This window comes from Bicyclus anynana, chromosome 5, assembly GCF_947172395.1.
Source record: "Bicyclus anynana chromosome 5, ilBicAnyn1.1, whole genome shotgun sequence".
NCBI lineage: Eukaryota > Metazoa > Arthropoda > Insecta > Lepidoptera > Nymphalidae > Bicyclus > Bicyclus anynana.
This window is the reverse complement of record NC_069087.1, coordinates 6105299-6123469: the sequence shown is the minus strand read 5'-3', so window position 1 is coordinate 6123469 and position 18171 is coordinate 6105299.

The window sequence follows — 18171 nt, the reverse complement described above, 5'->3', positions numbered from 1 at the left end:
GTATTTTTTAGGTATTGTTAGCCTACGCGGCTTCTATTTTTACAAAATATCAACATTGTTAAAAAATTAAAAAAAAAAAGATAAATAAATAAATGAGAGAAAAATAGTAATGCAACGTTAACTGTACAACATATTTCAAGTCTATAATTTTGTTTTAAAAAACGCAAGGCAGCTATTGCAATATTGTAAAAACACATTAATCGCAACCTTCACCAAGATTGCAGACACTATGCAGCAAAGTTAAACTGTCGTAGCCCGGGACAAAGAATCTTAATTATTTTAAGCTGAACAAGGACTTCGTTATTTTGTAGTTTAGTCCCGGAGTATTTATTTTTATTGCATCAGCAAAGGACTGGCTTAACTGGCGCGGGTATTATTTTACAGATTTTCGCAGAATCAGCACATTTCAAGAACGGTAGCTGTCACCCTAGTCTCCAGACGTTTATAAAAGCTCGCAATTAGAAATAAATAAAACCTAAAATGCCTGAAAATGTTTTATTTATTAACGACCTTAACATAAAACTTAAAAGGAAATAAATTTGTTATAAAATTAAAAAATACAAGAATCATCAAAAATATTTTATAACAGTATAAGTGAAGATATTTTATATTTTATATTTGCTATATCTTTTATAATATGACCAATATTTCCATTTCCCTCCAACTAGTCGGGTAAAACTGTGCTAGGAGTGGGTACGACAATAGACCAACGGGGCGGGGATCGAACTACTACTCTTCGGTGATGAGTCCGACCGCTCTTGCCGGTGGACTACTGAGGCTTCAAATTCTACATACGATGTTATTTTTCGCTTTTTAGTTTATTTTTGCGATTTCGAAGTCGGTTAAATTTTTTGTTAAAAATATTTTAATTTTCTGTTTTTAGTGTGTAGTGTTTATTTTTTATAGAAATCAGTTTAGTAATTTTGTGTTAAAATGAAAATAACAAAATGGCCAGTAACAGAAATTTCGTTATTTTCATTTTTACACAAAACTACTGAACTGATTTTCATGAAAATTAAATGGGACCGATCTGGAAGTATACTCTTTCAAACAAAAAAAGATTTTTTTTAATTGGTTAAGAAATAATGAAGTTATGCGGTAACAAACATAAAAAAAACATAGGCGTCGAACGCCTCCTCCTTTTTTGAAGTCGGTTAGTAAAAATAAGAATTAAATTTTTAAATATTTTATATGTATTTTATATTTTATATGTTAACAATTGACTAATGATATGCTTAATTCGTTATCGTTATATCGTTAATATAACGATGTATGTTATGTCATGTTTTACACGCGCGAATCGCACCTAAGTAACCCCTTTGGGTTTGGGTTACCCCTTTTCGTTGTAAGGCAACAAAAATAGTAATTGAATGAAATGTCAAAAGTTTGCAACACAACCGCCACGGGCAACGCTTTTGAAAGAAGTTGAGGTAAATTTTGAAAAATATGATATAAGAGGGCAAGAGAGAGCGGGAGGTCGGCAACAACTTTGAAGAGGAATCGGTCCCTCGGGGGCCATGATGAATCTTTCACACGGTTTATCGCTTTGCATCGGGAATCGAACCGCCGGTCTTTACTCATCCCTCGCTTCACACAATTTATGGATGCCGCCGAAACATAAATATTGTTTCCGGACCAAAATAAGGTGTTAAATATATTGACGCAAATTAATTTTATTATTCGAACCCTTTTAAAAGATAAGTCATAATAAATAGCGGAAGAAAAAATATGTATCAGTAAACGGATATTTCAGCAATTGCCTATAAAAAATGAAAAATTAAACTGCGAAATACTTGTTATGGAAGAGCGGAGCCTTCTGTTACAGGAGTTTACAACTCTTAAAACTCTTGACGGCCTCCGTGGCGCAGTGGTATGCGCGGTGGATATACAAAACGGAGGTCCAGGGTTCGATCCCCGGCTGGGCAGATTGAGATTTTCTTAATTAATCCAGGTCTGGCTGGTTGGCAGGCCAGGCTTTGGCCGTGGCTAGTTACCACCCTACCGGCAAAGACGTACCGCCAAGCGATTTAACGTTTGTATAATAAATAAATCACTTACCATCAGGTGAGATTGTAGTCAAGGGCTAACTTGTAAAGAATAAAAATATGTTACTGATTGATGTTACCGAAATATACCTACTATATTGTTACTTGAGCCTCAATAGCTCAACGGTAAGAGCGGTCGGATTCATAACCAAGGGTGAGGAACCATGGTGGTTCGATCCCCGCCCTGTTGGTCTATTGTCGTGCCCGCTCCAAATACAGTCTTTGCCGACTAGTTGAAGGGGAATAGGAATATTGGTCATATTAAAAAAAATAACAATAATACATAAAAAAAAAAGAAAAAAAAATATTAAATACTTACACAATAGCTCATTAGAATTTTATGTAACACCCTTTCCTTCTTTCTAAATTAGTCGTCTAGTTTATGGTATAAGTTATAGATTATAAAATGATGATGAATGCTCCGCGGTTTCACCCGCATGATGATGAATTAATATATTACTCGGTGAAGACGTAACTTTTTAGTGGTGAAAAAAAAATTTAAATCGGTCTAGTAGTTTTTGAGTTAAATTGTAACAAACAAAAAATAATATGATGATGAGCACAGTAAAACTGTTTTTGTTTGTTTTTAATGAGTTGAATGACAATAAATCAAAAAGTAATTAAAAAAAATAAAAATCAAAATCAAAATACATTTATTTCAAGTAGGCTCAATTTACAAGCACTTTTGACACGTCAGTTGACTATTTGTAAAGATTCTACCACCGGTTCGGAAGGCAGGTTCTGCTGAGAAGATACCAGCAAGAAACTCAACAGTTGCTCTTTTGAAATGAAAAAGTCATACAGTACTTTAATTTACAATTGATAACAATTACAATTTCTTATGGTTTTACTTCCTGTGTGAAGGTGGAAGCTGATCCAATGGTCTCCAAGCACCTTTATCGTTAAGGAACTCATCAATAGTGTAGTAACCTCGACTAAGTAGATGTTTTTTAACACATTGCTTAAAGTTGTGCATTGGCAAATCCATCACAGTCTTGGGGATCTTGTTATAGAAGAATGATGAATTATAGAAGAAAGATGTTATAAAAGCACATTAAGCAGCTTGCGAAAAAATTGTTCATTATAAAAAGTTAAAATACAATCCGATTTTAATTGAAATAAACATGTCAATTAAGAAAATTTAATTGTTAAGAAATTGCTTAAACATATTAGAAAATATTCCAATAGATATTTCAATAAAAACAACTTGCATTCAAACAAGCGAGTTTTGTTTAATTTTTCAGTAAAAGTGTTGTTACATTCTTTTAATTCCCATGGCCGTACCATATTATTACAAAAACAACAACCATGTAAAAACTAAGTGCCTACTAATGCTAGTTAGTTTTATGTTATGAATTCCTGGCTAAGTGGTTTAGCTGGCCATACTCAACCCGATGTTGCACCGACGATTTGAAGAGGCCACGTAGTATTCCCTGCCCCGAGCAAAAGCCTTCGCACTCAACTTGGCGCGGTAACTTCACCTGTTATAATTATCACTTAATGGACATAATTACAGTTCATTTAGGCAAGTGCTTACTAATTTGCGTGTTAATTCCGTGTTTTATAATTTTTCTTGTACTCCTGTAATGGTTCCGCTAAAACAGCGGAACGGTATTTTATATTTGAAGACTTTGGTTTATTGCTATTAATTTAAAAGGTTTAGTTTTATTAATTTATTTTAGTTTCTTATTGATTTTATGTGACGCGAATTAAATAGACCTCGATCGCATCTCCTTCTATTATGGATTAAAATTAATTTATTTTATTCAAAGTACACTTCAGAGAAATGAATAATACTCACGGTAGTTTAAATTCTAAAATACTTCAAAGATATCAAAATAGCGGATGGATATGTCTATTTTTTGTATTGCTAAATTTTGTATTCACTATTAGAATCATTAGAATGCAATTTCTAAACAAAAAACTTACATACAACCGAAAATAGAACCGCCTCCTTTTTAGAAATGTGTTAAAAAACAGCTTGCCTTGACTTAGCTCATCTTATAAGTATAGAAACCAAATATGAAAGCGCAGCTAGATACATAGAATAAGAAATAAAATACAAGAGGAAACTCCCGCTTTTTAATAGCCTAATCATACCTACAAAAGAAAACTTAGCCTCCAATAGTAAAAAGATTCAACTCTGTAGACTGTCACAGATTTTAAAACGAACTTATTACGAACTTTGTCGCAAAGAATTTCAATGGCTACACTCGAGCTTCTTCCTTTTGAGCTGGAGTTTTGCGAAACAAGCGACATTGGACGGAATAACTTAATTCCAATTGAGAGCACTTAAAAAAAGAATGGGCCTTAAAGACGAGGACGATGGCACCCGCACTTCAGATATGCTGATGCCGACAGAATCTGTAAAATAATACCTTTGCTGAAATTAGATCGGCGCTGTGATGTTAAATAAATTAGTGTGAGAGAGTATTGTGTACATATCTACTCTATTGAACGATGTCGTCCCCATTTTTTGTTTCTTAGTTAAAATTATCTTTTAATATTATACTCGTCAGACTTCAACTTTTCAGTTATGTGCTTTTAAAAATTAAATATCACGTATCGCAAACGCTGAAGGGACAACATCGTGAGGATACCTGCATACCTGAGAATTAGGTGTGTGAAGTCTGCCAATACACATTAGGCCAGCGTGGCGGACTATTGCCCTAATCCCTCTCATTCTGAGAGGAAAATCGTACTCAACAGTGAGCCGAAAATTGCTAATAATGATGATGATGATTAAAACTCGTTAGTAATGTCGTAGCTTCATAATTCATTGGCATATTGTTAATGGCATGGCTTCTTTATAGAACGACATTCGCTTAGATCCATCCAAGCTTAGATTCACCATACTGTTCAGATAGGGGTTGGTGGTGACAGGGTGATAGTGTTTGACACTGTGGTGCTTTTGGTCATACTGGTTATACGCCCTATATTATTTACTTTACGTTGCTTTTGAATTTGAAACTATAAACAGAGGTAATAAGTTTCGTTTGTCATAGTCTCATTTATTTATTTACTCTTTTGCTTATAAAATACAAATATAATACAAAAATCTAATAAAAACTTATAAAAAAAATATTCAACCCTCCCGTCAAGGCTTCAGAGAAAGGAACTTCATTACAATACGCGTCGTCTCAAGGATATTTTGGATGTATTTTAATTTATATTTTTTTTAAATCTAAAGCAATATCAGCCAGACATTTTTTTAGTTTTAGTTCAATATGCTTACATACCTACCTGAGGCACAACTGCGCTACCTCAGTTGCTAGCTAACCCTCCGCTACACGTCCGTGTAAACCTCCTGTAATATTCACACTAGATGATTTTTTAAGTGTAAGTACATCAATTAGCAGCATTACAACATCTGGCGAATGAGCTACACAAGGTATTTTTTTAGCATCGTGATTAAAAAAAATACTTATAGCAAGTCTATAATTATACTTAGTTATTTTCTAAAGCAATATGATGGTCTCGCTTTCCCGTATTGAACTTCTTAAAGTAATAAATACTATAATATTTTCATTCCTATATTGTCCTACACACTAACGCAAGCGATGTGTAGTAAGCTTGAAGCATTTAAGATGTGGGTTTACAGGCGGATACTGCGAATATCATGGAGGGATCGTGGACGCAATACTACTGTGCTGCAAACAATGGGAAAGCCAACAGAAGTTCTGCAACAAGTCCAAAAGGAAGCTCGAATACCTGGGTCATATAATGCGAAACTCCAAATATCACCTGCTCCAGCTTATTATCCAGGGAAAGATAAAGGGGAAACGAAGGCCTGGTCGTAGACGTACATCTTGGCTCAAGAACTTACGCCAATGGTTTAATATGAGTACCAGATCACTCTTTCGGGCAGCAGTGAACAAAGTGAAATTAGCCTTAATGATTGCTGACCTCGGATAGGAGATGGCACTATCAATGGCGAAGAAGAATATTTTCCTTATATTTTTAAATCCAAAATGTTTGATTTTTTGATACGAGGAGGAAGCTAAATGAGAGAAACGACGTCTAGTTCAAAGTTTAAGCCGGTACCTACTCGTAAGGCAAAATTTTGCTAGCACTGTCTTCTCTGAACAAAAACCTTGTGCACGGAACTGCAGCGAAAGCAACAGGAACTAAATTGCTTACAACTTATAACAAGCCCAACTATGAACAGTTAACAAACGATATATGTGCTCTATAATAGCCATATAGCTCGTATTGACAAGCGATAGCTATCGCTTAACTATCGTGTAACTATTATAGCTATATTCTGTTTACGTTACGTGTTTTACGTGCGACTTGATAAAAGGCTTAACACATATCAAATTAATAAAAAAAACCGGCCAAGTGCGTGTCAGCCCACGCGCAGTATAGGGTTCCGTAGATTAAATTAGCACTTTAATCCCTTATGTAATTCACAAAAATACCCCACACTATAGGATAGACGATAAAAAATTCATCCTCACTTTGCATGTAGGGAAGGAACAATATTTTTTTACAATTTTTTTTAACACTTCATAGACGTAATTAATAGACATACATTTACCAAATCTCTTCTTTTAAGTTTTAACAGACTCTGAGCTACCGTACTGACAACTTTATCTTTCTAACTAACAACGGAATTCGTATTCAATTTTAGATTTCCAATTACGTTTTGCTAATTAACCGTTATAGTTTTCCTTGTAATTTCATTATGTATCCCACTTTTGCGAATTTTTTCACGTATCCATAAACAACCGTTTAGCCGGTAAAGGGTAGGGAAACTTGACTCTAACAAAAATTAGCTCTTAGAAGCTTAATATTTTACAAACAGATCTCTAAATCGAAGGTAAAAGACTCCTCACAACTTTCAAAGACCTATCGAACGATACTCTATGAAATAAACGAGCAAAATAAAATTCATCCCCACTTTAAATTTTGGGGGAGGTACCCTAAAAAAAATTTTTTCAAGATTTTATTTAACAACTTTTTTACCATTTTTAATGTTTATAGTCTCTGCGCTAAACCACGGACGGACAGACGGACATGACGAAACTATAAGGGTTCCTTGTGGACTACGGAACCCTAAAAAGTATGACTACGTTTGAAATAACATAATTGTAGCACTTACCAACATAGGTACCTAAAGGCTTATTTAAATGTCGTCTTAACAAATAAACATGAGTAGGTACTTACTGGTTCCTTCACATATCAATCCTTTCTTATAAGAATGTAGAGCATTTTTATCTACCCTCCCCATTCATTTTTAATATGATCCTAAAATCGGCGGCAGGGTTAGATAGATACAGTAAATCACCTTAAAGTGGCTCCGAGTATTCAGTAAAAAAGACGTTAAGGGGTACCCTTTATATTCCTGCATTAGAGCACTCTATCCGCCGCATTAGACTACCAAAGCTGAACAATTTAATGACGATTGACTATTCATACGTCATTCGAGCGGTTGACCGCTTCGCTTGACTTGATTTAAAGTCTAATTAAAGAGAGATCTGAGTCACTGCGGATGGCAACGGAGCACCTAATGAGAACGACTCAGAAGTAAGGAGAGATGCAAAATGTTGCAATTGCATTCTCTCCCCGTCAGAAAAACAGCTTACACTGGCAAAAATAATTAAGAGCATTAGTGGAGTCGGGAGCGGAGTGTCGCGTACTAAATAGTCTGCTAAATACCCACCTACATTTATTGGCGCAGGGACTCTGCGAAGGCCAATAAGAGCGGAAACTGTTCTGTCTTTTAAAACGGCGTGCGGCGCTTTTTGTTGTACTAGCAAAATATTTTGTGGCGCAGAAATCAGGGCATCTAGTTGTAACATCTTAATCGAAATGTTTGTATACGATTTACGAAATAGTGCCCACTTGTACAATAGGTTATTTATTATCTTTTAATACATGAAATTTCGTGTCATGGCGTTAGTGGGCGCACTCCGACTTTTAACCTTCAGCGATTTTTAAGATTTATTTTTGTATAAAGTTTTTTGTAAGTCTCCTCTCATTCTGAGAGGAGACTCGAGCTCAGCAGTAGGCCGAATATGGGTTGATGACGACATATTTGGTAGACATGAGAATAAGTCGCAAATTAGGTTTCAACCTCAAACTCCACTTCTTATTTTTGAAACGCAATTATAAATTTGCTAATCAACGTTTACAGAGTCAGTATTTACGATCAGTCAGTCAAAATTTTAAAGGTATACCGTAGGGGGCAGAAGTGATCTAATTTTAAAGGCTAGTAGGTATACTACTAGCCGTTAAATTAGATCACACTTCTTCCACCTTTGTCTGACTATTTGAACGCCATAAACTCAAAAATACTGAATTGAACTCTCATGCTGCTTTAACTAAGGACAGAGAGATTCATGAAGTGCATGATAATGATATACCTTACTAAAAAATTCATCAAGGTCTTGTGTGATTAGTTGAAATCTAATTATACGTATAAAAGAAAAAGTCATTCATCTAGAAATATTGAAAACAGCATGACGTAGGTACATGAATGTATAGCGCGAAGGTAGTTTGTAGGTAGATGTCCGCTAACGGATTTTGCGACAGAGCCGTATTTAGGAGGTCTGGAGACGGACAAAGGTGCGGGTGTCCGCTAGTAAGAAGATAATTGCCAAAGATATCAGAAAAATTGTACCGACTGGAAGCTTGACAGGCACCCTGTAAAACAGTAAGGCGAATACATACCCAATTGTAAAATATATATAAAAGAAAAATCAAAAAATCTAAAGTAAGCAGTAAATACTACTCTTACAAGGTAATTCTTTAAATTTGTTAAATGTTTCAAAATCAAGGTCCTGTGATAAACTGCGATAGTCTGCGATAAAGAATAAACTTGGGGCAGTGAATCTTACTCTTTTGTCTCGTTGACAAGTCAATAGCAGGCGACGTTTGCGTAAAATGCTAAAACTTCTCCAACACCGATTCCAAATGCATCATTTGTTTCCTGTCACGAAGCCACTTGACGAAGGTTTTTGTCCCGAATAGAAAAAAAGAGATCCCCAATTAAATTGGTTCACTATCCGTGAAATTGTTTACCGTTTGAAATGAGATCCGAACCTATATTAGAAATGAAAATTCATTCATCTAAATCTTCGGAATGTCAATACAATGAACATGCCTAATTTTAACCGTAAATACCGTACTAGGTGTTCATCATAAAGTCACAAATTGACTTGTAATCGACTTTTTTTTGTGACATAGAGGTGAAGAGGAACTATTTTGTCTCGATATGCACTACTTCTGCCTTTACGTTTTCCCTTTCACCTACAATTAGGGTATCTTTAAGTGTAGAGGCATCTTCTTGACAAGCACATCCCACGTAGGATCGCAATCAAGCTTGACCTTATTATTAACAATAAAAAAGCACAAATCAAATTCGTTATTTATTAAAAAAAATACCCAAAAGTATTAAAGTGCAAAATAACTTTTGCAACTTTATAATTGCTATGCAATCACAGTCAAGAGCAATGCTGAATATGCTACATAAATCATACAAATAATAATAAATATACTTAAACAATACTCACACCACTATCTAGCCTCAAAGTAAGCGTACAGTATATTGGTAAGATAGCTGATTTTATATCATATATACACTTATATACTATATATAAATACTTATATACCTAATGTATACACCCAGACCCTTTTAAACGCAAATGCTCATGAAACAAATATTTTCTAGTTCCAAATATACAGCGTTAAAGCCTTTTACAAAATCAGCTAGTATGTATCGTAATTATTTCTCAGTAGGTATTTCAAGCTCAGTAACAAATGCAAATATTTTGATCATAGTGTTAGAAATTCTGGCCGTAAACAGAATTTCAAATATGATAACGTTTGTCTTATAATCTATGTGTAATTATTCTACCATGGCTGGGGAAATGGGAATAATATGGGAAACTCTACACTTGTAACGACACCTATGACAGGGCACAGTTACTAACCCGCTTTGCTATTCCGATTGTTGTTCCCATCATGGTACGATATTATAAAGTTCTATTTCATAATAGCCGACGATAATTTAAATTCAAGTAAGTAATGAAGTTTTAAAAAAGGAATGCCCACTGGCCAATACAACGTCGGCCCCGAGAACCCAAGTATACCCCCGTATAGAAAGATCTAGTTAAAAAAAATAAAAGTATGTTTTTTGAAGAAAAAAACTTTTTCTGTCGCTCTTCTTGCACAAAAAATTAACTGGTGTACCAAAACGACGAAGTAACATTTGAAGCTGTATTGTTTTTTGTTACCAACAAGCTTAACAAACAAGAAAACGAACCAATCTATAATCCATCCAATAGTTCTTCAAAAAGTTTCGTAAAACTCAGATTGTATAGTCAACGATCTTTGCTTGTCCCCGTTGAAGACAAATTAATGATAAATTAAAAATGTCGTAAAACGTTGTAGCAAACTTTTTTTGATAAAGTAATGATTTTATTATTAATGTAAAATTATCAATATTTTTTTAAATAAATGTAAATCGTGGTATATGTCCAGCCGTAGACATCCACAGGCTGACAATGATACCTAAATGATGATGATTATAAAGAGATGATATTCATTGAAATTGAATTATATATTGCACGTAAGTCTGGTTTAAAACGAAATATTTATAAAATTAGTCGCCACACTTACGTAGTTACGCGTAAGAACGAAATCGGCTGAAAGTATGCAAGGTGACAGGAAACGGAGCGCACCCAAGCGCAGGGCTGACTCAGGATACGGGGACCGTAATACTGAAACTCGATCGTATCTCGAACACCACGAAACTTCACGAAACTACTTCTGTGTGTATAACCCTTGCTGTGCTACAGAAGTGCACAATTTTAACAGTACAGTCTAATTGTTCGGCTAAATCGTTCATATGTATGTGCCAGTCTTAACTGTACCCATAGGCGTAAATAGCGGGGGGGAGGGGGGTCTTGCTAACCCTCCACCACACCATCCATATGGAATTCTATTATGACACTAGACTTGATGTGGGTGGGCCAGGCCCACCCTAGGAAATAATCCTAGATACGCCAATGACTGTACCTACAACTTTTTCCAACAGTTTTGATTGAAATTTCTATTAGATAAAACTGAAAGGGTACAGTTAAAACTCAAGGTATATAACACACTCCTCTAACATATTGTCTCAGGATAATTTTAATGTAATCCAGAATATTTATAAAACTTACGATTTGATTTATATATTTTGTAGGAGTTACTAAATCAATTTTTAAAAATACAGAAATTATGTTAAATGGCCCATATTGACTTAAAGAAAGAAAGAAGATAAAAAAGACAAAAAGAGAAACGTTATTTGTGCCACAACGTGAGAATGTCCACACACCACAATGCCTAAGTACTATAAGTTCTGATGTCTGAACCACCTATTTCTCAAATAAAACTAAAGTTCCCAAGATTTGCTATTGCTTTGTTAAAAGTTTGAAAGTATATGCAAGAAACCAGTAGTAAAGGTCTACGAGTAAGCGATTTTGCACATTGCGCTCGGAGAGCGAGCCGCGGTATAATTACCTACCCCTACCTACCCCTTCCTACCCCTACCTACCCATACCGTACGCTACTGAGCTCTCCTTTAAATCTTGCACTGCTTAAATTTGGAGCGAACATCACCGGGCTGTATTAATTTAATTTCCACTGTTTTTGTACCCACACCAAATTCCATTTTAAAGGTAGAAATGCCGGATTTTTAATGAAACGAAATGTGATTTCTAGCGTCTATGGATTATGATTAGGTATGTGGGTCTGCGTAAAAGCAAATTTTGAAGAGGGTTTGCCTGTACTTTTGCTTACTAAATGTATTAACTCGGTACTTGGATTTTCAAATTTTACCTTCTCATTTGACAATGTTTGAAAAGGTTAACATTATTTCGATCAAGAAAAGCATTGTTTTAAGTAATCTAGGCGTTTTTTATTGAATACTAGCGGACGCCCGCAACTTCAACCGCATGAAACATTCAACTACCCCTACTCTACCCCCACCCTAACCCTACCTCTACCCTACCCCTACCGTACCCTACTCCTACCCTACCGTACCGTACCTTACCCTGCCCCTACCCTATACCTTTTAGACATGACTATAATTACCCCCAATAAAATAAACAGCTAATGCTAGTAGTGCAGGAGCCCACCAACCCGGATTAAAGCAGCGCGATAGGTCTAAGTTCAATTTTTGATCTCCTACAGTCCTAGTCCTGTAGTGGGCTGTGTACTAGGAGTGGATACAACGCAAAGAGGTAACCAACCACAACCGAATCGTAACCGAGAACGAATTTCTGAATTGAGTTGAGAACCAAATCCAGAACCTATTAGTAACGCAGTATTATGCGGTGTATCTAAACAACATCAATAGGACATCCTTCTAAATACATATATATACCTAGGTACTTAATAGAAATTGACATTCGTCTCCATCCCTCATTTTGTTCCGAGTTCCCGAGAACGGTTTTGTTCTGAATGGGAAAAAACCCAATTAAATTGAGTCACTATCCGTAAAATTGTTTACCGTTTCAAACGAAATTCGTAAATAGTACCTACGTTAGGAAGTAGAATCATTGCCCTTGAGAGAGCCTTATTAACGAAATAAACCTCAATAATGATGAAGTTAAGTCACTATAGGCGAATACGAACATTTGCCTTAACGGTTTGGCTGTAAATAGTCTGTGTGGGTTCTAGTTCGATGCCCGGCCAGTGCAATATATTTTTTAATTCTTTACAAGTTACCCCTTTACTACAATATCACCTGATGGTAACTAACGATACAATGTAAGATGGACGGGCTAACTTGTTAGGAGGGGGAACAAAATCCACACCCCTTTCGGTTTCTAGACGACATCATACCGGAACGCTAAATCGCTTGGCGGTACGTCTTTGCCGATACGGTGGTAACTAGACACGGCCGAAGCCTCCCATCAGCCAGACCTATTATTGGGTACCTACCTAAATAATATCATCTACTTTTGTAAATAAATTTCATGTTGTTCTGAGTGTGATTAGATACATTTCTAAACTACTACCCAACGCCCCGCGGTTTTGCCCGTTAGAATACGAGCATTAAAAATGGTCTATGACACTCACGAATAACGTGACTTTATAGTAGATCCAGAGATTACCCCCTACTACACCACAAACTTTACCTGATTGCCTCTTTAAAATATTGAGTACTAGCAGACGCCCGCTACTTCGTCTGCGTGGAATTAAGTTTTCACAAATCCCGCGGGAACCATTGACTTTTCCGGGACGAAAAGTAGCTTATGTGGTAATCCAGAGTAAAATCTATTTCCATTCCAAATTTCAACAAAATCGCTTCAGTAGACGCAGTGCCAGAAAGAAACAAACACACACACTTACACACAAACTTTAACACGCATTTAGAATAGTAATGTGATAGACTCATAAAGTAGGTAGGTATATCTTTATTTTTATATAATGTACGTGTATGTGTATTTTTATATAAGTTGGGTATCTGCAATACCATCTTTACCATAAGGGCACGTGAGGCCCATGCCCAGGGCCTCCATTCTAAGGGGGCCCCGAAGGACAGACAATATCAATATCCTTCAAAATCGTTATCGTAATCGTAACCAAAAATGCAGCAGCATTGTAAAATCATTAATGACAATATTTAGTAAAAAAATGTTAGTATAATTCGCTTTTATAACTTTCCAAAAGGGCCCCAAATTCTTGTGTGCCCAAAAGCCCCAGCCTAGTTTAAGACGGCGATGGGTACCTGCCTAATAGAAATTTCTTATTACACATCTTGCGTTCCAAAGTCCATCGTCAAATTATTCATAAAGCGTAGGAGGCAACAGGGTCACCACAAAGAGACTAATCTTACATTGTATGTGAACCAAGACAACTAATGTTGCCTACGTAAAGCCTACGTACATTATGAAAGGTCACAACATCCCACACATTTAACTTTTAAAGTAACATTTTTCAGATTCTTGCGGGAGGCTTCGGCCGTGGCTAGTTATCACCCTAACGGCAAAGACGTAGCCGCCAAGCGATTTAGCGTTCCGGTATGATGTCGTGTAGAAACCGAAACAATTTAGCCCGCTTCCATCTTAGATTGCATCATCACTTACCATAGAGTAGGATAAAGGATAGGATTGTAGTCAAGGGCTAACTTGTAAAGAATAAAAAAACATGATTTTTATTTCTTATTCTTAAAAGTTGCAACAAACATCCATGTAGCTACGTTCGAGCTACTAACAAACAAAATGTCTTTACTTTGAACTCTTAAATTAAATTGAACGGGCAAGCGTTCAATACCTTGACATCAGAGGAAAATACCTACTTAAGTATAAAAATAAAAAGCTTCCAGCTTCGAATAACAACTCTTAACATTCTAACAAAAGACTCTTTATGCTGACCTAACGTTCCTACTACCTTTAAAAATCGTCGATAAATTCCGAGGTATAAAGCGAATTGTTCATGAATTTAGTGTAGTTTTTTTTGGAGGATTTATCAACTTTTAAGAAATGTGTGTCGAGTTATCCGGATAGCGACAATAGCGGTCCGATCCGCGGGAAAGATCTGCCACCGCGTCAGCAAACCAGTTCAAATTGTGATGGAATTTCTCATTATGGATGGTGTATTAGATATCATAATTATCAGCTTATTTAAACCCACTACAGGGTCAGGCCTCCCAACTTATAGGAGAGGGTATATGGAATTTAAACCACTTGATCTCATGCGGTTTATCCGGCTTAGAGTGATAATATATGATGACCACTGTCAGATGTTAATGATATCTAATGACCGCAATCTACCAAGCTTTCTTGTAAGAAAGAAAAGCTCAGTATCTTACAACCTGGCACAGGACTCGAATACAAGACCTCGTGTTACGAAGCCACATACAGAAGCTAACTACTGGACCAAAGATCCAATATTAGATATAAGTAATGTGTATTGAAAGTCTTAAACCTGAAGTTCTCCCTGATTATGAGGCCTGTTCAAAACTCGCCCATTGCTCTATAATCAAACACTCCATCGTCTTCAGATGCGTACCTACCTATAAATACCAACGACGTCATTTCTCAAATTAGGATAGGGGTGTGGATTTTCATCCTACTTCTAACAATTTAGAGCGCTTCCATCTTAGATTGCACTTACCATCAGGCGAGATTGTAGTCAAGGACTAACTTTTAAAAGAATTAAAAAAAACCAAGACTCGTTGTAGTAACTCTAAAACAGCAACATTAACGGGAGTTCGCCACAGAGACGTATCTCTGGCTTGCTCCCAACGCTTCAAGCGGAGTAACACAAAGTGATCGCGCGTTTACCGCCTTCATTTGGCAATCTTTTGGTGCATAATGCGCTTCTATTCGAGCTACTGCTACTGTTGAGCTCTTCAAAAATCAGAGTTACGTTACATTTAACTTTATATTCGTCATCATTTCGATCTACGACTTCCACCGGAACTACCCTCAAATCGGTGATTTGATAATTAATCGTGAACCTGAAGATTAAGGAACTGTAGAGAAGAACAGTATTTAGATATTATATAATGAATTATTTATTTTGCTATCATCATCATGATGAACTTCCGCAAAGTAACGCCTGCTTCTATCCAGTATTTAGATATGTTTTTTTTCTTATTTATTATTAAAATATTTTTTTTTTTTTTTTTCTTTATTTATTTATTTATTTATTTTTTTTTATTGAGAAAGAATACAATAAGGAGCTTAAGCTAACTTATCCTAATAACTATACAAATCATGCCCACGTGGAATGGTGGCAAGAATACTGGCTGCATTTCCGCGCTGGACAGCCAGGCTGATCCTTTCGCAAAAAATGAGCCAGCCCTTCTGTCACCAGTCGAGGCAACAAGCCGCGGTGAAATAGTACGGAAAAATTTTTTGGCACAGCGACTCCATGGCCCAAGGGTCTCCACGGCAAAAGGTACAAATATGTAACTCTCTGTCAGAGAGGCATATTTGAGCCACTTACCGGTTTCAGCTTTTTCTGCTGCGGCTCCCGGTCTTGATTCTGTCAAATTAAAATATAAATATAAATAAGTCGAACTTACAAGAGGTCGCCTGCGATTTTTCTGTTAAAGTTCAGTTTTTCAAATAACTTTTTCCCATGTACCTATCAAACATACTTAGAGAAAAAGTTATACAATATTCTTCAAACTCAATAAAAAAAGCACATACCTACCTGTTATAATTTGTATTACCTCGTTGGCCCAATGGTTAGCCTATGAAAGTTCAGATCAAGAGACCAAGAGGTCTTGGAATCCGGGGTCGGACTATGAAATATTGATGTTTTCTTTCCCGCAATTCACAAAAAAATCCCAGCCTGAAGTTAAAAAGGCGTTACACCCCTGTGCCACGGAGAGCAAGTTAAGCCGTCAGCCCTGGTAATTATATTTAAAAAAAATATTACCACCCTGAGCAAAAATGTTAATACTATTAGATATGTCACTAGCGCGTCGAAACTGAGGCGAACAGATGTGGATAATTGTATTAATTTCATTTAGTCGCATAGTAATCAGCGAAAGTTATTTAAACAAATAATATCTATTTCTACTACTGTGCAAGTTGTGTGTTCAGGAAGTATAAAAAATATATACATAAATATATAAATTATATAATGTAAGAAAACATAAAATTTTGCATGTGTGCGCTCATTGGAGTAGGTACCTAGCTAATTCCGGATCAACTTTTGCGGTGACTTTGTAAGCACGTAACATATGTATAATAGTATAAAATCGTTGACCCTAAGCCCGCCAACCAGCAAGGCAACAGCTTAATGTGTCTAAGCGTCATATCTCGAGAGGGGTCTACTTTGAGGAGGGAGGTCTGACCCTGTCATGGGACTGCAGTAAATGCTGATAATAATGATTGATGTCATTAAATCTACCTATGATAACATAAGAGATCCAACATGCAAACATATTTCTCCCTCGATCTCTTTGCTTTTTAACCGACTTCAAAAAAGGAGGTTCTCAATTCGACTTATGTTTTTATATTTTTGGAGTTTGCTCCTTAAGAATCGATTTTTCATATAGGTTTTTCATATATAGTCCCCGGTATGAAAAAAATATGGGCAGTAAAATTCGATGAACGAATGCCAGCATTAAGTTTATTGTGCGCTACCTCTTCTGCGCACCTTTCACCATACGCTGCCGCTATATGTGCACATGCGTGCGGGCGCGCCGCCGCGGCTTGCTGTTCCTCGGTTGCGCACCTTTCACTTTTTAGGCGTGGCTATTGAGACGTAGGTACATAATGTATGCTGCGGGGCAACATACACTTATTTAGACAGTCGATCTGTAAGATTAAATTCCATTCGCGCATCGGAGTTGACACACTTTTTTTAATGTTCGTTACCTCATAACTTCGTTTATTAACCAATTTTGAAAATTATTTTTTGATTGAAAGAGTATACTGCCAGATTGGTCCCATTTTATTTTCATGAAAATCGGTTCACTAATTTTGTGGTTAAATCGAAATAACTGAAATACGTCTTTGACGTCGGTTATTTTTTATGTTTAATAGATTATAGGTATTTTTGGCTGGTGGGAGGGTCCGGCCGTGGCTAGTTACCACCCTATCGACAAAGACGTATCGCCAAGCGATTTAGCGTTCCAGTGCGATGTCGTGTAAAAACCGAAAGGGGTGTGGATTTTCATCCTCCTCCTAACAAATTAGCCCGATTACATCATCACTTACCATCAGGTGAGATTGCAGTCAAGGGCTAACTTATAAAGAATTAAAAAAAATAGGTAGAATGGTTATTTGCGTATACGATGTATAGTATACGATATGTACGGTGTAACAAACATGATGCAAGGAAAAATAATACTAAAGAAATAAAGTTTGGTTATTTTTTATTACCAAATAAATAATAAACTCTTAGCAGTAATACAATAAATATCTACTTATATTCATTACAACTTGAATGGAATGTAGAATAATGTATTCTTTTATTTTTTTTCTATTAACAATGAATACGTATCGGCTACGGAAAAAAATAATTAAAACCACAAAATATTCGAATAAGTGTGTCTACTAAAATCTAACAAATGTATAAGTAATACTTAATTAGGTATATGATTCATACATATCCTTTAAAATAGTAATCAATATTTCAATCTACTGATTTTATATAGTTGTATATG